A 21,406-nucleotide genomic window follows, 5' to 3' on the forward strand; every position below is an offset into this window, starting at 1 on the left:
TTTATGTGTTAATGGTTTGTCAAAAATTGCATCAATGTTCTATACGTCTGATAATTGTATTTATGTCTACATCCGACCAATGCTTACAGTACCTTATGCGTAAGGCAAGGCTCACTGCTGCTTTTTAGTATGTTGTTTTGATCCATCACAGGATTAGATCAACGGACTTAACTTTGCCAAAATGACAGATGCAGACCGAGCATCCTTCACCATTCACTGTAATGTCAAAAATGAAACAAAAGCTTTCTTCCGACTTGTTTGTTATTTTAACAGGAAGATAGTCTTTTACCAGGTACAATAGTGCTGCATGCTTTTCCATAATATGTGTTGGAATCCCTTTAATTTTACAAAAATGATAGAAAGTATAAAATTAGTTGGAGTTTTCATTTACAAAAAAAAGATTACAAAGAAAGTAATTCACCAGAATTCTGCAGACAACACTCTGTTGTGAGACATCTATATTGTGGGTCGGACTTACTTTTAATAAGTTACATGAAAGAACTGAAGATTGAGAATGATGGCTGGTGGTGTGGATACAGACCCATCTGTTTTACATTATATTATTTTAGCTGTACATCTTCCTCCTTGAATGTGAGTGGCATATGTGCATGAAGAACTATAAAAATCCAGCCAGTTATTGTGGGTACCAAAATCCTTAGAGAAGAGAGAACATGATAAATGAGTCATTTTGTTGTTCTCATGCGACTGAGTTTAGCTACAGCCTTAGGGATTTATCCAAAGGTATTTGTTCTTTTCAAACAAGTTGCCTTTTATTTTCTTGCTAATATAGCAGCGAATGTTCCTGAAGCCTTAGATTATTATAGTATCAATGGTACTATTCTGTCTACTTCCTTCTAAATAGTACTTTAGCACTATTTATATCAAATGCATTACAAAGGTTACTACTATGACTCTGTATATACAATTTACAATTGGAAGAAGAGACAACATGCCAAGGATTCAATTGTGCAATTGCTGTTCCTTTACTCACACTTTACTCCAGTCTGTATCCTTCCTACACCTTGCGCCTGCCTCTACTACATAAACTGAACACACTAAGGGGTGTTCTGTATGTTAGTCTTAATCCATTCCGAGACAGATGCTAACTACACTTGAATTATTAACCCCTTCCTGCCAGTGACATTTTCCAATATTTGATTTTTTTTTTTGACTCCCCACTTTCCAAACCCCATAACTTTTTTATTTTTTTGCATTCACCAAGCCATACGAAGGCTTAAAGTTTGCAGAACAAATTGTTCTTCATAATGGTACCATTTATTATTCTCTAAAAGGTGCGGGCATTGATCAAGGGCACTAATGCTGTGTCTCTGCTGTATAACATGCCACCATATTTAAATACCCAACATCTACTCTAAGATTATGGCGGATGTCAGGAAAGGGTTAAGAGTAGAGTTGAGCCGATCTTGACTTTTCAGGATCGATTTTGAAATCCGATTTCCGATCATTTTTCATTCGAACCCGATCTCGATCCCAATTCCAATCCCAATGCAAGTCAATGGGATTTTTTTTACTAATTGGAGATCGGATTTTAAAAACATTCCTATTCACTATACAGCATGGAATCTAACAATTGAACACTTTAATCCAGGCTGTGTAGTGATTTTTTTTTTAATCATTAAGTAGACAGAGGATTTTTTTGCATCCTCTGGCTACTTAGTCCCCCCTGGTGTCCACTTACCTGCAGAGATGGCTGGTCCGGTGCCCGGTGTTCTCGTTCTTCTTCACCTCGTTGCCCCCTGCCTCCCAGGCTAGGAGAGTGTGGGTGGGTTAGGAGAGTGTGGGCGGGTACTGGGAGGGGAGACGTCACGTCTCCTCACCCTGTACCCGCCTACACTCTCCTAAGTCACAAGCCCTGCCTTCTTCCTAGCTCTTTAACACTAACCTGGGAGGCGGGGGGCAGCGAGGCGAAGAAGACCGAGAACACCGGGCATCAGACCAGCCATCTCTGCAGGTAAGTAGCTACTAGAGATGTTAGCTAGTCTCCCATTAGAATGAATGGACGCAGCTGGCGCGCAGGGGGTTATACCTGTTTGCCGGCTGCTTCCATTCATTCCTATGGAACCACAGCAGAGCTTTCACACTGAGTATACACTCCGCTTAGAATAAGCGGAGCGTAAACTCAGTGTGAAGGCTAACATTGTTAGCTTTTCCCACAATTCTTGGCCAGTAGAAAAGCATTGTGGGAAATAATCACCGATCTCGATCCCACCTAAAAAGATCGTGTTCGGAATTCCGATCGCGATTGTGAAATTTTCTCGATCGCCGATCGGAATCCGATCTTTTCTGAACACGATCGCTCAACCCTAGTTAAGAGTGTCTCACCTTTTAATAATTCAGATGCACTTCCCCATAGATTTCAGGTATGGATCCATGGCTTCCATGACTCACAACAATGAAAATAATTTAAAACAGCAACAGGTATGTTGCTATAAAGGATTCTATCATTTATATAGAGTGGGCCACATAAAGTTGAAGACTTTTGCCCTTGTGTAGTTTTACTGGCCGTGTCTGTCCTTAACTGTCCGTTCCCAACTGACTCATTGACAGTTATCGCAAGCACATGATGCAGTTGTGCCACCAAGGGTGGCACAACCAGTTGTTAGGTTTAGGTGACTATCATTTTTTAACATAGGGCCAGGATAACTTTTTTCTCTTAATAAATGAAATCATCATTGGAAAAACTGCATTTTCTATTCACTCAGGTTATCTTTGTCTGATATTGAAATTTGTTTGATTAACTTTTTATTTTACTATATTGGTGGGTAAGAAAAAAAGTACATTTTTCTTTTTTTTTTTTTTTTTTTTGGGGGGGGGGGGATTTGCAGGGATTGGGGTTTGTTTTTATGGTGTTCATCATGTGGTATAAATGACCTTAAACAATTTTTTACATTTTACTACTTTGCACAATAAAAACTATTTTTAATTAGAGATGAGCAAACCGTGAAAGATTCGAGATTCGATATTCATTTCGAATAGCCCCTCAATATTCGACTATTCAAACGAATATCGAACCCCATTATAGTCTATGGGGAAAAATGCTTAGTTTCAGGGGACTCAGGAGAGTCACCAAGTCCACTATGACACCCGACGAAATGATGCCAACATCCTGGTATGCAACTGGGACAACAGGGAAGCATGCCTGGGGGCATCTAACATGCCCAAGTACCTGTATTACGCCACTATCTCGTCAGGATCCCTGTCAGCTTGCAATATGCGGGAGCTGACTTTTTCCCATATGAATGCATTGACCAGCGTTGATTGGCCGAATGCCATACAGAGTACAACATTCGGCTAATCAACACTGGTTCTGCCGGAGGAGGTGGAGTCGTTGTCGTAGTTCCTGTCCCTTCCCTGCGCAGTTATTGGTGCAAAAAAAGCGCCAGGGAAGGTGGAAGGGGATACGAATTTTTAGTGCGTTTGCCTTGTGGTATTCCGATCGAATGTCAATTTGATTGAATGCCGTTTGCTCATCTCTATTTTTAATATCATTAAACATTTATTTTGATAAACATAAGTGTATTTAAATTTTTTAGATGATTAAAAGTTAAACATTTTTGCAAATCTAAATAATTAGACATTTTACATAATTTTTAAATTTTACTATTATATTACTGACTTCTGACCTCTGGCTTTCCCTATTGTCTATTCTTTGCATTTTGATTTGGCACTGCATAGCTCGACTGCTACCGAACCCTTGGCTTGCTGACCTCCCTTTTGTGTTGTTTGTCTTGTCTACGTTTTGTGTTTCACGTATATAGGTAGGGCCCGTTGCCCAGTTGTCTCTTATTACATAGGATAGTATCAGGCAAGCAGGAAGGGATAGTGGGGGGTTTCAGCTTAGGGCTCACTGTCTCTTGTGCCCCTTCTCAGGGTTTCCAGCAGCTACTAGGGAATTGCTGTCCTGGCACTTCCATAACATAGACCTCAACTATGAGAGACAAAATGAGAAAACAAATCCAGAAAATCACATTGTCTGATTTGGAAAGAATTTATTTGCAAATTATGGTGGAAAATAAGTATTTGGTCAATAACAAAAGTTCATCTCAATAGTTTGTTATATATCCTTTGTTGGCAATGACAGAGGTCAAACGTTTTCTGTAAGTCTTGACAAGGTTGGCACACACTGTTGCTGGTACATTGGCCCATTCCTCCAGGAAGATCTCCTCTAAAGCAGTGATGTTTTGGGGCTGGCGCTGGGGAACATGAATTTTCAACTCCCTCCCTTCAACCTATAGGGTTGAGATCTGGAGACTGGCTAGGCCACTCCAGGACCTTGAAATGTCTCTTACAAAGCCACTCCTTCATTGCCCTGGTGGTATTCTTGGGATTATTGTCATGTTGAAAGACCCAACCACGTTTCATCTTCAATGCCCTTGCTGATGGAAGGAGGTTCGCACTCAAAATCTCACAATACATGGCCCCATTCATTCTTTTATGTACACGTATCAGTCATCCTGGTCCCTGTGCAGAGAAACAGCCCCAAAGCATGATGTTGCCACCCCCATGCTTCAAAGTAGGTATAGTGTTCTTTGGATGCAACTCAGTATTCTTTCTGCTCTAAACACAATGAGTTGTGTTTCTACCAAACAGTTCCAGTTTGGTTTCATCTAACCATATGACATTCGCCCAATACTCTTCTGGATCATTCAAATGCTCTCTAGCAAACTTTAGACAGTCCCAGACGTACTGGCTTAAGCAGGGGAACATGTCTGGCACTGCAGGATATGAGTTCTTGGCAGCATAGTGTGTTACAGATGGTAGCCTTTGTTACATTGGTCCCAGCTCTTTGCAGGTCATTCACTAGCTTCCCTGATGTGGTTCTGGGATTTTTGATCACTGTTCTTGTGATCATTTTGACCCCACGGGGTGAGATTTTGCGTGGAGCCCCAGATCGAGGGAGATTCTCAGTGGTCTTGTATGTCTTCCATTCTCTAATTATTGCTCCCACAGTTGATTTCTTCACACCAAGCTGCTTGCCTATTGCAGAATCAGTCTTCTCAGCCTGGTGCAGGGCTACAATTTTGTTTCTGGTGTCCTTCGACAGCTCTTTGGTTTTCACCATAGTGGAGTTTGGAGTGTGACTGTTTGAGGTTGTGGACAGGGGTCTTTTATACTGATAACAGGAGCCATTACTACATGTAATGAGTGGAGGACAGAGGAGCCTCTTAAAGAAGAAGTTACAGGTCTGTGCTTGAATCTTGAAAATGACGTGGCCCTACAATTTTTACCCCTAGATCTCCTGGCATGATATATCACACAGAAAATCTGAAGAAAGTGGAGTACAATGCATTTTAACAGAGTTTTTATGTATGTTCTGTATATTGCTCTCATTACAAGAGGTGACATGCACAGATAATTATATGGCAAATAATCACACACACCATTTTGTCTTTTAGCTGGAGATCATTTTATGCTTTGGAACTTTAGTAGCCATAGGCAGCAAAGCAGGGCCAATATATCACATTAGTAGGCCCTGTTCAAAAGTTTCATAAGTGGGCCAACACCCACATAATATAATGTCCCCTCAAGTAGCCCCTACATAATGACCCCCTGTCCCCTCAGTGACCATATCTCTTCTCTCTATATTATAAAAATGAATTTCTGTCTGTCTGTCTGTCTGTCTGTTCTCTAATGCGAACCAAACGACTGGACCGATCTTCACCAAATTTGGTACAGAGATACTTCAGGTATCCGGGAAGGTTTAAGATGACACTCCAACTCGCTCGGACGTACCGTTGCTGAGATACAGCATTCCAAACACAATGCCCCCTCCCCTTAGCCAATACAAACCTGCAAGTCTTTCACTCATATTCCAACTGCAATACACACGGTCACTCCACATACACAACCCAACACTGATATCCAAACTGAGATACACGCATCAGAGGATTAGATACACAGATCAGGACACAGTATCATACACCAGAGGATTAGATACACGCGTCTGCACAAAGTACCACATGCCAAAGGATTGGATACACGCATCTGCACACAGTTCCACACACCAGAGCATAAGATATGCACATCTGCACACAGTACCACATGCTGTAGGATTAGATACACGCATCGACACACAGTTCCACATGCCGTAGGATTAGATATGCGCCTCTTCACACAATACCACACAGGGGAGGATTGGATACGTGTGTCTGCACACAGTACCACACTTTGGAGGATTAGATACATGCCTCTGCACACAGTACCACAAGCCAGAGAATTAAATACACGTCTCAGCACACAGTACCACACGGGAGAGGATTAGATACGCGCATCTGCACACAGTACCACATGCCAGAGGATTAGATATGTGCATCTGCACACAGTACCACACAGGGGAGGATTAAATACGCGCATCTGCACACAGTACCACATGCCAGACGATTAGATACGCGCATCTGCACACACTACCACACGCCAGAGGATTAGATACGCGCGTCTGCACACAGTACCACATGCCGTAGGATTAGATACGCTCGTCTACACACAGTTCCACACGCCATAGGATTAGATACGCACCTCTTCACACAATACCACACAGGGGAGGATTAGATATGTGTGTCTGCACACAGTACCACACTTTGGAGGATTAGATACATGCCTCTGCACACAGTACCACAAGCCAGAGAATTAGATACGCGTCTCAGCACACAGTACCACACGGGAGAATTAGATATGCGCATCTGCACACAGTACCACACGCCAGAGGATTAGATACACGCGTCTACACACAATTCCACACGCCGTAGGATTAGATACGCATCTCTTCACACAATACCACACAGGGGAGGATTAGATACGTGTGTCTGCACACAGTACCACACTTTGGAGGATTAGATACATGCCTCTGCACACAGTGCCACAAACCAGAGAATTAGATACGCGTCTCAGCACACAGTACCACACAGGGGAGAATTAGATGCACGCATCTGCACACAGTACCACTCACCAGAGGATTGGATACGCGCGTCTGCACACAGTAATACATGCCGTATAATTAGATACGCGCATCTACACACAGTACCACACGCCACAGGATTAGATACGTGCCTCTTCGCACAATACCACACAGGGGAGGATTAGATACGTGTGTCTGCACACAGTACCACCCGCCAGAGGATTAGATACACGTATAAGCACACAGTACCACATGCCACAGGATTAGATACGTGCCTCTTCACAGAATACCTCACAGGGGAGGATTAGATACATTTCTGCACACAGTACCACACTTTGGAGGAATAGATACATGCCTCTGCACACAGTACCACAAGCCAGAGAATTAGATACGCGTCTCAGCACACAGTACCACACAGGGAGGATTAGATACGCGCATCTGCACACAGTACCACACGCCGGAGGATTAGATACACGCGTCTGCACACAGTACCACATGCCGTAGGATTAGATACGCGTGTCTACACACAGTTCCACACGCCATAGGATTAGATACGCACCTCTTCACACAATACCACACAGGGGAGGATTAGATACGTGTGTCTGCATACAGTACCACACTTTGGAGGATTAGATACATGCCTCTGCACACAGTACCACAAGCCAGAGAATTAGATACGCGTCTCAGCACACAGTACCACACAGGGGAGAATTAGATATGTGCATCTGCACACGGTACCACACACCAGAGGATTAGATACGCGCGTCTACACACAATTCCACATGCCGTAGGATTAGATACGCGCCTCTTCACACAATACCACACAGGGGAGGATTAGATACGTGTGTCTGCACACAGTACCACACTTTGGAGGATTAGATACATGCCTCTGCACACAGTACCACAAACCAGAGAATTAGATACGCGTCTCAGCACACAGTACCACACAGGGGAGAATTAGATGCACGCATCTGCACACAGTACAACTCGCCAGAGGATTGGATATGCGCGTCTGCACACAGTAATACATGCCGTATAATTAGATACGCACATCTACACACAGTTCCACACGCCACAGGATTAGATACGTGCCTCTTCGCACAATACCACACAGGGGAGGATTAGATACGTGTGTCTGCACACAGTACCACACGCCAGAGGATTAGATACGCGTCTAAGCACACAGTACCACATGCCACAGGATTAGATACGTGCCTCTTCACAGAATACCTCACAGGGGAGGATTAGATACGTGTCTGCACACAGTACCACACTTTGGAGGATTAGATACATGCCTCTGCACACAGTACCACAAGCCAGAGAATTAGATATGTGTCTCAGCACACAGTACCACACGCCAGAGGATTAGATACGCGCATCTGCACACAGTATCACATGCCGTAGGATTAGATACGCGCATCAACACACAGTTCCAGACGCCATAGGATTAGATACGCGCCTAATCACACAATACCACACAGGGGAGGATTAGATACGCGCATCTACACACAGTTCCACACACCAGAGGATTAGATAAGCACGTCTGCACACAGTACCACATGCCGTAGGATTAGATACGCGCATCTGCCTACAGTTCCACATGCCAGACGATTAGATATGCACATCTTCACACAGTTGTACACGCCAAAGAATTAGATACATGCATCTGCATACAGTAGTACCAAATTCCGTAGGATTAGATACGCGTGTCTGCTTACAGTTCCACATGCTAGACGATTAGATGCGCACATCTTCACACAGTTGTACACGCCATAGGATTAGATACACGTGTCTGCATACAGTACCACATGCTGTAGGATTAGATACGCGTGTCTACACACATTTCCACAAGCCATAGGATTAGATACGTGCCTCTTCACACAATACCACACAAGTGAGGATTAGATACGTGTGTCTGAACACAGTAACACACTTTGGAGGATTAGATACGCGCATCTGCACACAGTACCTCACGCCAGAGGATTAGATACACCTGTCTGCACACAGTACCACACGCCAGAGGATTAGATACGCGTGTCTGCACACAGTTTCACTTACCGGAGGATTAGATACGTGCCTCTTCACACAGTACAACACGCCGGAGGATTAGATATGTGCATCTGCACACAGTACCACACCAACAAGGATTAGATACTTGCGTCTAAACACAGTACTACACGGAGAAGGATTAGATACAGCTTTACTCCAGGTATCCATAACAGCTGATCACAGGTTTTTCACTGATATCCAAAATGAGATACACATAATCACATGACGCTTATGGACATACACACAAACCACATACAAAATACACCAGTGCAAAATTGGACATTTCTTATGGGGCCACTACACAAACATAAAATGTAATATACCCGTGCGAAGCCGGGTCCTCCCTCTAGTAATGAATATATTACATACAAATTTTAAGGTCGCATTATGACAATTGAAAAAAAAAAAAAGCAATGAACCTGCAAAATCACGTAAAAATTCTCTCTTTTTCTCTCTTTCAATCCACTGTGATGTTATTGAACATTAAGTACTATAGAAACCAAAATACGTTTTTGGAGTTTAATTACATTTTTCCTCCTTCACACCAAAGAACAGTACCTTGTACTAGTAAAGTTTTAATATGTTTTTCCAGCACTGGTAAAATTGAACATGATTCCTCTTATGTCTTTATAAGACTGAAGTGCGTTGTGAAGCAATAAACTTGGGTGATTGGCCACCTGTTCCATAGCTCCAGGAGAAGTATTGTTTAGTGAGTTGCAAGTGGTAGTTACCGTGCCAGCCTTTATTGTGTCTTAGCAACAGGATGATAACGCAACGTGTTCAGGATTGATTCTGAATAACAAGAACCAACAGCAGTGACAGTATATTGACATAGACATAACACTGCACATTAACTCAACGTGTAAGACGTAAAAGAATTTTAGAAACTTATTTCTCTCATATTTCATAGGAGGTTTCCTGCATTTAAATAACACCTTGAACCTTTTCCTAGGGAAACTTAACCACTTCAGTACCGGGCCAATTTGTGGTCCAGGACTAGACACATTTTAGGTTTATTTTGTATGTGCGGTTTTGAGGGCTGTAAAATTTTTCTCGTATGTCTCAGTCAACTAATTTTTGCGTCTTTTTTCGGGGACACATAGGGTTTTATTTTTATGTTATTTTTTCTTTTCAAATGTGTTTTAATTTTTTTTATATCCAGGAAAATATAAACAAAATAGGAGGGAAATTGTGTCTCGTTTTTACTTTTTTTTAAAATTATTTTATAACACAAAGTGTCACTGAAAAACTTTATAATATAGTTTTTCCTCTCTGTTACAGTGATTTTTATTTTGTATGGTGTCGTCGGGGGTGGGGCTATAACATTTAATAACAGCGTTTTATTAGCGTATTATTTTTTTATTATTTATATTTTTTTAAACTTTATTTTTATTTATTTATTTTTTTCCAGATTGTGTCCCCATAAGGTGATAAGAGACCTTTGGGGACATCTGATCACTTTTTCTTTGTACTGGAGGCTGATTTCTCCTATAACTGGGGCTAGACCATTTAACTCCAGTTGCAGGAGAAATACAGCCTCCTGCACGCTGTATATACAGCTTACTGAGCTGATCTGGGGTCCTGTAGGACCCAGCAGCTTTTGCAAGACTCTGCTCCCAGCGGATCACGTGTCCGCCGGGTCAGAGGGCGGCTGAATTATGGCAGCGTCCATAGCTGTGTATACAGCGCTCAACCCTCCAGGGTATGCATTCCACAAGTCCTTGTATGATGGCTAGTGGTATTTTATTCTATTCGGCTTGGAGAAGACAGGTAAATTCATTCACCGATTTTGGACGGCTGCTGCACCCCTTAGTTCAGCGATCCAACTTGTCCCAGATGTGCTCGATAGGGTTAAAGTTTGGGCTCTGGGCAGGCCAGTCCAGTTGGTTAACCTGATTGTCACTGTACCAAGCCATGGTAGACCTCGCTACATGACAGCTGGCATTGTTGTCCTGGAGGAAACATTGGTCTGTCCCATAGAACCGCCATAATGTAAGAAGCACACTGTTATCTAAAATAGTGCAATGGATTCAGCATTGAGTTTACCATGCACTAGGACCAAGTGTCCCAGTCCATACCAGGAGAAACACCCCTAGACCATAACTTCACTTCCGCTGAACTTTACTGTGTGTCCAAATACTTATTGGTAGACAGTGTATTATCTGATCTGCATAAGTATTGTGATACTTAATAGTGTTGTTCAGAGAGAGGGAGGGGGATGGGGAGAAATGCAGGAAGCGAGAAGAAGATACTGCAGGCAGACTGCTGAAACAATGAGATGGGAAAAACCCTTTAATAACACCTGTGAAACGGCTGTGGGCAAAATTCTCACTATTCTCTGTGATAAATTCCTTGAGGGGTGTAGTTTACAAAATGGGTTCACTTTTGCAGGATTTCCACTGTATTGGTACTCTAGGGGCTTTGTAAATGAGACATAGCACCTGAAAACTATTCCAGAAAAATCTGCTTTTCAAACAACTAGTGTCTTTCTCACCTACGCGCTGCTGTGGTTATTGTTAAAGGGACTATTATTTATAAGAGGGCTATTATTTATAAGGGGGTATTATTGTTAAGAGGGCTATTATTTATAAGGGGGCTAATAGTGATAATGTAGACTATTATTTATAATGGGAACTGTTATTTATGAGAGGGATATTATAAATAAGGGGAACTATTTATAAGGTAGCACTATTATTTATGAGGGGGCTAATACTGATAAGGTGATTGCAAAAATGTATTAGGCAGTACAAAGATGGTTCTTTAAATTGTGCTTGGGCATAATGGGACTGGTTTTACTGTTTGGGGGGAAGAAAGGCAGCATTATTAAAGGGACTGCCACTGGAAATATGATGGCATTGTTGATATATCAGCATTTGGAGCCCTGCTTTTAATTTGTCTAAATCTGGCCCTGCTTACACCTGTAAGCCTTCTAACATCCAAAATAAATAATGGATGCTTGTTCAGATTGATTGACATTGAGCAGATTACACCAATTTAAAGCAAAGATATGGTAGATAATATTTATTAATGTATTTGGGTGTGATGATGAAGAGAATTTTACATTTTGAAAATTGTCAATTTTTCCAAATTTCCATTAAATTTCCTATTTTTTAAAAATAAATAAATAAATAAATAAATACAAAAATATTGATTAATGTTTGCCTGTAACATGAAGTATAATGTGTCAAGAAAAAACTCTCTCAAAATCACTTATTGGCATATAACGTGACACGTTAGTATTGAAAGATGAGGTTGTGCCCTTACTAAGGTTGAGCCGATCTTGACTTTTCATGATCGATTTTAAAATCCGATTTCCGATCATTTTTCATTTGAACCCGATCTCGATCCCAATTCCGATCCCAATGCAAGTCAATGGGAATTTTTTATTATTCGGAGATCGGATTTTAAAAGCAATCCTATTCACTATACAGCATGGAATCTAACAATTGTTAGAATCCACACTGTGTAGTGAATCACTAAAGTAGCCAGAGGATTTTTTTTTAATCCTCTGGCTACTTAGTCCCCCCTGGTGTCCAATTACCTCCAGAGCTGGCTGGTCCGGTGCCCGGTGACTTCCTTCTTCTTTGGCTCGATGCTGCTGCACACTGCTCTTCTCCCTTTTCTGCCCCCTCCCTGCCAGGTTAGGAGAGTGTGGGCGAGTTAGGAAAGTCTGGGCGGGTACTGGGAGGGGAGACGTCACGTCTCCCCACCCTGTACCTGCCCACACTCTCCTAAGCGACAAGCCCCGCCTACCTAGCACTTTAAACACTAACCTGGGAGGCGGGGCAGCGAGGCAGGAAGAAGGAGCAGCCATCTCTAGAGGTAAGTAGCTGCTAGAGATGTTTAGTTTAGCCTCCCATTTGAATGAATGGAGGCAGCTGGCGCACAGGGGGTTAAGGCTGTGTGCCGGCTGCTTCCATTCATTCCTGTGGAACTGCAACGCTGTATACTCAGTGTGAAGGCTAAGCAAAGCATTGTGGGAAAAGATCACCGATCTCAATCCCACATAAAAAGATCGTGTTTGGAATTCCGATGGCGATCATGAAATTTTCTCGATCGCTGATCGGAATCCGATCTTTTCCGAACACGATCGCTCAACTCTAGCCCTTACAGTACTTTTAGAATGTGTCCCCACTAGTGTCCACATCGGGACCTGAAATACGGAAACTCTATCTAGTTAAAAAGCAGTTACAAGCTGAAACCTGCAGACCCCATAAGCTATAATGGGGTTCACAGGTTTCCATATAAAATCATCAGAAAGAAATATCCTTCTTGCAGGACTTTTCGCTGCACAGATTTAAGCAGAATCTGAGACTGAGACAAGCAAATGCTACTGTGAACTTTGCATTATGCTGTAAGGGGAATGATTGATAAACCATTTTGCAATTGTTAGAGAATAAAATATTTTGCCAAATACAAGTTTCATTTGCAAATTTAGGCATAAGTGCAAATTTTAGACAAGAAGCTCAGGACATAACATCATTGCACTATATTTCTATTATAATCTACTGGCCATATTTGTGGCTGTTGGTGCTATGACACAACACAGCACAAACCTCTTAATAGATAGTCTATGCTGGATTTTGTTTATGAGATGAACAAATTCCCTGTTGAATTTCCTGGGAAGCAGATATTGCTGTAAACCAGCCCAGGTCACCCCTCCTGCCTTCAGAAACCAGCTTCAAACTTTCTGCTGCTTAGAAGATATGATCTGCATGATTCCTTTGTTCATGTAGGAGGGCATTTCTGGAATTGTGACTTCAATATGGCTGTAAAAGATAACAGATGTGCCACTCTTTCTCTATGACACCACCAGAAAGCCTGGGAAAAACTGTGAAGCTGATTATGGAAATTGATTTTGATAGAAAACTAGTCATTCATCATATGATATAGCACAGTACACAAAGCGGTTTGCACACTGCGATGTCTTCTCATCTTAAAGGAAGCCTCCAGCTAATTTATTAGTTCAATTCAGTTAAGCCCCTTCATGGTATAAAGAAAATAAAAGCAAAGGCTTATTTTGCTCTGCTTTAGTGCTTTTAGTGCAAGCATTATGCACCTGCAACCTGTCCAATGTTCAGCACATAACAGACATGAACTCCGTGACACAAATGATAAGCCGGAGCATCTCAGAAAACCTCACTAGACTCTGTAATTGTCATACCGCTACTGTTCACTCAAATACAACTCTTACAGCAGCGCCTTGTTACAGCTTCAGCTATTTTCAAGGATACACTACATGTCAAGAAATGGCATGCTCTATTCACTGAAAGAGAATGTATCACACATTTTTTTTTTTCCAAATTAAAACCAGCTAGTGAAACATGTCTTTTTCGTTTGTATTTTATGACTGTATAAAACCCCGAACACATATTCCATATATAGAGGCTTACAGTAAATTCCCTCTGCTTCATCGATTTGGAATGAACAGGTTAAATGTGTAGTTCATAATGGAATTAAAGGGGTTGTCTGGGATGAAACAAAAATTAACCAGCCATACAGTCTGGTCGCGGTTGGAAGGAAGGACTTGCAATAGCACTCCTTCTCACACTTGGGGTGAAGCAGACGGTCACTTACAGTGCTGCCAAGTCCCATCAAGGTCCTATACATGGGGTGAGAATTGTTCTCCTGCATGGAGGTCACCACGGACAGTATCCTTCTGTCACCCACCACCTGTACTGGGTCCAGGGGGCTCCCCAGGACAGAGCTGGCCCTTCTGATCAGCCTGTCAAGTCTATTTCTGTCCCTGGTCGATAGACTGCTCCCCAGCAGGACACACCGAAAAAGATGGCTGAAGCAACCACAGAGTTGAAAAAGGCCTTAAGAAGTGGCCCCTGGATTCCGAAGGCCCTCATTCTCCTGAGCAGGTAGAGTCTTCTGTGGCCCTTTCTGTGCAGCACCTCCAGGTGATCAGCCCAGTCTAGTTTATTATTGACATACTTATAGGTCCTGACTATCTCAATGTATGTCCCTTGGATCTCCACCGGGGTCTGAGCACTTCTCCATTTACTAAAGTCCACCACCATCTCCTTGGTCTTCCCAGCATTAATCTTTAGGTGGTTCTGCTGGCACTATTCAACAAAGTCCCGGTTTAAGTCTCTGTATTCCCTATCGTCACCATCAGTGATAAGGCCGACTATAGCAGAGTTATCGGAGTTCTTCTGTAAGTAACAGCTGGATGAGTTGTGCCTAAAGTCAGCTGTGTACAGTGTGAAGAGAAATGGGACAAGAACTGTACCTTGTGGTGCCTCCGAACTACAGATCACAGTGTCAGACACACAGTCCTGGGCTCTCACATACTGAGGGGAGTGGTTTGTCAGGTAGTCTAGGATCTAGTTGGACAGGTGATGGTCCACTCCACCAAGGTTCAGCTTCTCCCTCAGTAGCCCTGGCTGAATGGTGTTGAACGCACTGGAGAAATCAAAGAACATTATTCTCACAGTGTTCCCGGGTTTCTCCAGGTGAGAGAGAGCTCTGTGAAGAAGGTGGATGATGTCGTCATCTACCCCAATGCCTGGCAAACTGGAGGGGGTCCAGAGCGGAGCTCACCTGGGGGCGTAGGTGTGTCAGGACCAGTCTCTCTATGACCTTCATCAGGTAGGAATAAAAGGTAGAGAAGAAACAATACCAACATGATTCCGTAGTTGGTTCACTGTGGCCTAATTTCCAGGCCACAGGGTGCACACTTCAGTAAGAGAACCTCAGTCTCCTCACAAAGCTTACAGAATCAGAACTCCCTGTGTCTCCTTAGGGGACACCATTTAACTCTCCCCAGTCTCCTCCCTAAATGATGTAATGAGGGATAGAAGTCCAACCCTTCATCCTTGAAACCAAATAACTAAGAACAGTTGTAATTCCTCGCCAGATGATCACAGTATCAGGTCTTTTTGATACTTTTTATACCATATTTTGTGAGGCGAGATAGCAAAAAATCATTACTTAAGTTTTTTTTTCCACAATGTTCACTGTGCATGTTTCAGTTTTATTGTACAGGTTGTTATGCATGCAGCGATACCAAATATGTATTATCATAGCGGTAGCAGTTTTGGATGGATCTCTTCACTGATTGATGTTTGTACACAAGATATTTGTATGGATTAAGTAAAAGTTACATATTATTTTTAACTTTGGATCCAGGGGTGAACCTGCCCCTCTCGCCGCCCGAAGCGAACGAGAGAAAGTCACACACCCCCCCCCCGCCGGGGAGGGGCGGGGCTTAGCGGAGGGGGCGGGGCTTAGCGGAGGGGCTGGGCTTAGCGCCGTTCACAGACATGAGAGCAGGCCTGCTCTCTGCCTGAGTGTGAGGGGGCGGGGCTTAGCGCCGTTCGCAGGCAGAGAGCAGGCCTGCTCTCTGCCTGAGTGTGAGGGGAGGCTGCCGGAGCAGCGCTGCTCCAGTGGCCTCCCGAATCCACCGCTCCGTACTAAGCCAGTCCAGGACAGCTTGTCCTGGACTGGTTTAGGTAAGAAAAAATGCCGCCCTCCCTGAGGCCCTGCCATAGCGCCGCCTGAAGCGCTCGCTTCAGGTCGCCTCATGGGAGGTGCGGCACTGTTTGAATCCCTTCTTGGACTGCTGGACTCTTCAAATTCTTTTTTTTTTTTTTTTTTAACTATGGTTGAATAGCAAAGGATCATTTTAAGGGTTTTATTGATTTATTCATGTTTCTAACACTTTTGATTTCTTTTAACACTTTTGTACATTTTATTTTTTCATGTCCCACTAGGGGACTTTAATCATTGATCTTCTGATCGCTGGTTCAGTAGTATACACTGCAATATAAGTGTATTGCAGTTGTACATAGAAAGTCAGCCTATGCAGACACATAGGATGTTTTCCTCTTCTCTTGACAGGATTAACCAGGTATGTGGTATGATCAGACACAAACTTTTAAAAACACCTTAGATGCTGCAGTCATTTTTGACTTCCGCCAAACAACAGCTGGTTGTGTGAACTAACTCACTTCAACGCCATAATAGTATGGTGTGCTTCATTAAGGAGCTAAATGTTCATTTGGCTACAAAATGCTTAATATATTTTTATTACTATCCAAATTAAAAAAGTATTCACATGGACATACAGTAACACATTACACAAATAACACAAAGTAAACGGGATAAACCGTGAGGTTTATAAGTGCCAGCAAGCCAGAGTGATGTTGGTGAGACAAAAGCATAAATCTTAAAGTCAGTTTTTAGCCATGGGCAGGGCAACAGAGGGTTTAGTTGAATAGTATAAGTACACACACATATGCCATAACAAGACAACTAGTCCATTAATATGTAAAGTTACACATGGCATAATAGTCAACAGTCAAATGACTCAACCTTATCCCTAAGTGCCCACATATGAACAAAAATATGCCTTAGCTCACCTTTACATCATATAAACTGTCCGACGCGCGTTTCACCCCTGCTACAGGGCTTCGTCCAGGGATCCCGTTTACTTTGTGTTATTTGTGTAATGTGTTACTGTATGTCCATGTGAATACTTTTTTAATTTGGATAGTAATAAAAATATATTTTTATATTCATTTGTGGATATGGTTGTTTTCCTTGTATGTATGAGTTGAGTCCCATAACCACAGTATGTATTATTGGCCTCTTTATGTGTTTACATAAAATGCTTAATAGGAACATATTAACCTTTTAGATTTTGTGTTTTCTTCATTCATTTATTGCTGACTTGGAAGGAACAATGACGTGTCAAAGATGTGTCAGTATATTGGTCACAGCAGTAACCTTCAAGTAAAACAAAGTGACTCACATTCTGTGTAATGATGTTAGGGTCCTCCAAGTAGGGCTCCCATAGAGTAACACCAAGAAATATATACCATTCAAAAGTTTGGGGTCACCCAGACAATTTTGTGTTTTCCATGAAAACTCACACTTTTATTTATCAAATGAATCCTTCCATTTTTCTAATGTACATTTTTTTTTAACATTATAATGCATTTGTAAATAAAAACAAAATTACATTTTTTGGAATTATTTACCAGTATATATTTTATTTATTTTTTTAAATCCCACCTTGGGACTTGAACCAGAGTTTGTTCATCTTTTATTAACTAATTTTACTAACAGCTTGCAGGCTGAGAACTAATTTCCAGACTTGAACAATGATAAATCCAGAATCCAAGTCGGCTGCAAACATCATGCAGATACTGAATATACTCGAGTATAAGCCGACTTTTTCAGCACATTTTTCATGCTGAAAAAGCTCTCCTCGGCTTATACTCGAGTCAGGGTCCATGGAGCACAGACAACTGGAAGGACCTGCATAAATCAAAGGGGGAGGTCCTTTAGTGCTACTGCTCTGTGATTGGCTTGTTATTAGGTCACATGACTGTGATGTCATTAAAGGTAACCACTGGTATGTAACATCTGCAGATAAGGTTGAGTCTAAATCCTAATAGCCCCGCCCACTCCAGAGTCTGATCACGTGGTCACAACTTCATCAGAGGTCCTTTAGCCCACTAGGATTTAGCATCTACCCTGCAGATAAGTCAGTAGGCAAGATTCATTGTGTCTTATAGAAGATGTCTGTCGTATGGAGGAGAGGAAGCTACAGTAAAGTGAAAGTAACACACAGGTACCTGCTGTGCCTATTAATTTGCCTATTAATGTCAGGCATTTGGGGGTTATTAATTTAGTGTCAGTAACTCCATGTGCCTCACATTAATAGCAGTTAACCCCATCATGTGCCTCATATTAACCCCTGTGTGCCCCATATAAGAGTTACTAATATGTGAGACACATGAGGGTACTAACAAATTATTACCTTCATATGTCCCACATATCAGTAATTCTGAGTCAGGCACACTACCACCTGCTCATGACGCTACAACCACCTCTCTAGTTACCTAGAAAGTCTGCATCACAGCCTGAATATAACAGGAGGCAAGTATGTTTAAAGTCAGTTGCAGCGACACAGAAGATTCCTTACAAGTACACCACAGAATGTTTCATAGACTGGATTGATAGTTTAGGATGGCATCATACAAATACAAGGGGTAAGGTAAAGTGAACATAAATAAGCCCACATAAAGATGCATAAAGTGCCCCAAGATATTACAATCACTCTCTGTTAGCTATCATAGCCAGCAGAGAACTTATCATATGGGCATAACATTGACACAAAACAAAGACATCACAGGGGAGAGAAACACAAATATTACTGCTAGTACAAGCTCACTATATTGTATATTGTAGAGCAACAGGGAGATAACAGTCTCCTATACTCATGACATGAATAATTTATATTGTCCATTTCCATTAAGGCATCATCAACTGCAGGGGCGGATCCAGGGCCGGGCGAGCCGGGCAACCGGGCTTAGCGGGGCCCCGCGGCGCGGCTGGGACCTAACAAAATGGTCCCGGTCGGCATGTCCCGATTTCAACTGAGCTCAGCGTTAAAGCAGGAGCTGACAGCTGAGCTGTCACAGCTCAGCTCCTGCTTTAACGCTGAGCTCCGGCATTTGTAGCCGCGATGTGATGACGTCATCACATCGCAGCTACAATATGTGTATGAGGGAGAGAGCTGCGGGAGAACGAGGAATGGTGAGTGTGTGTGTGTGTGTGTGTGTGAGAACGGCATGACACTGGGGCAGATGGAGGGGGGAGAACAGCATGACACTGGGGCAGATGGAGGGGGGAGAACGGCATGGTACTGGGACAGATAGAGGGGGAGAGAACAGCATGACACTGGAGCAGATGGAGGGGGAGAACGGCATGGCACTGGGGTAGATAGAGGGGGAGAGAACAGCATGACACTGGGGCAGATGGAGGGGGAGAACGGCATGACACTGGGGCAGATGGAGGGGGGAGAACGGCATGACACTGGGGCAGATGGAGGGGGAGAACGGCATGGCACTGGGACAGATAGAGGGGGAGAGAACAGCATGACACTGGGGCAGATGGAGGGGGGAGAACGACATGACACTGGGGCAGATGAAGGGGGGAGAACAGCATGACACTGGGGCAAATGAAGGGGGAGAGAACAGCATGACACTGGGGCAGATGAAGGGGGGAGAACGGCATGACACTGGGGCATATGAAGGGGGGAGAACGGCATGACACTGGGGCATATGAAGGGGGGAGAACGGCATGACACTGGGGCAAATGAAGGGGGGGACGGCATGACACTGAAGCAGATGAAGGGGGGATGGCATGACACTGGGGCAGATGAAGGGGGGAGAACGGCATGACACTGGGGCAGAGACGGGGGGAAATGAAACTGTGGGCAGATAAAGGGGGAGAATGGCATTAAACTGGGGAGAGAGATAGAAGGGGGGACATGAAACTAGGGGTAGATGAAGGGTATATATGAAAATGGGGGAGAGATGGAGGGGGGGACATATAATTTACGGGTGACTGTAGGAGGATTATACTGTGTGGAATCACATGAAAATTGAATGAGAATGGGTGGAGTCAACATAAAAGTGGGCTGCGCGCGCCGCACGTTTTGTTCCCTCTTTCTAGTCTTCAACAGTTGGGAAGTACAGGTTAGAAGTGCGAGACCCCCAGTAAGTAGGACCCCGCCAAAGTCAATTGCCCAAGGCCCCGCAAACCCTGGATCCACCACTGATCAACTGTAATGGCACTGTTATTTGCTCTAAATATTATCTGTAATTAGCCTAAGGTCATTACATAAATAAAGCTACCTAGCTGTGCATTACCAGCCATATACTTAAAACTGAATTGCTACTACTGTAGATTTCATCAATACTAGTAAATTAGTAGAACAGAAAGACACTTTAACCAACTGGCCATGTACATAAAATTACTATATGTGATGCTTATTGTTGTAAAATCATATTGTAAAGTTTTCAGGCCACTTACATGGGCCATTTTGACAATTTTTAGGCACTTATCTTAATTGATTGAATCCAAAATTCAAAATGTCATAACTATTACCAACACTATTATTCTTACCTATTTCAATGGCTTCTATTATTCTACATGAGGTATAAATACATTAAGAGGATTGAAATGTGTGAGCTGCTCTAGAAAATCTCCTTCGGAAAGCAGGCTTTCTACTTATACAAGTGATAACCTATGCAGCACTGTGTGGAAAATATGCAATTAATATGGTAAGTTAGATGTTTCAAAGCAAAAGCAGACTTTGACTCAAAAGCAGCATATTCTAAGCTAAGGCAAAAATACAATCTAACTGAACAATGCACTAGAAAGTGAATAGACATCAAGAAGAGATTTCTCAACAGTAATGTATTTTTTTTTTTTTTTTTTTTTTTTAAGAAAGACATTTCCACAACATAAAAATCAGGTCACACTGCTTATGCTTGAAACAATATTGAAAAGACTTTGGACTAGGCTTGTCAATCATGCAGAGATGTCCTGCAGTCTCCCAAGAAGACTGGCGAGGTGGAAAGCTGTTCAGTGTATAATTATAGGAAGATCCATCAGGAGTGTGTGTGTATGTGTGTG

This window comes from Leptodactylus fuscus, chromosome 2 (genome assembly GCF_031893055.1).
Source record: "Leptodactylus fuscus isolate aLepFus1 chromosome 2, aLepFus1.hap2, whole genome shotgun sequence".
NCBI lineage: Eukaryota > Metazoa > Chordata > Amphibia > Anura > Leptodactylidae > Leptodactylus > Leptodactylus fuscus.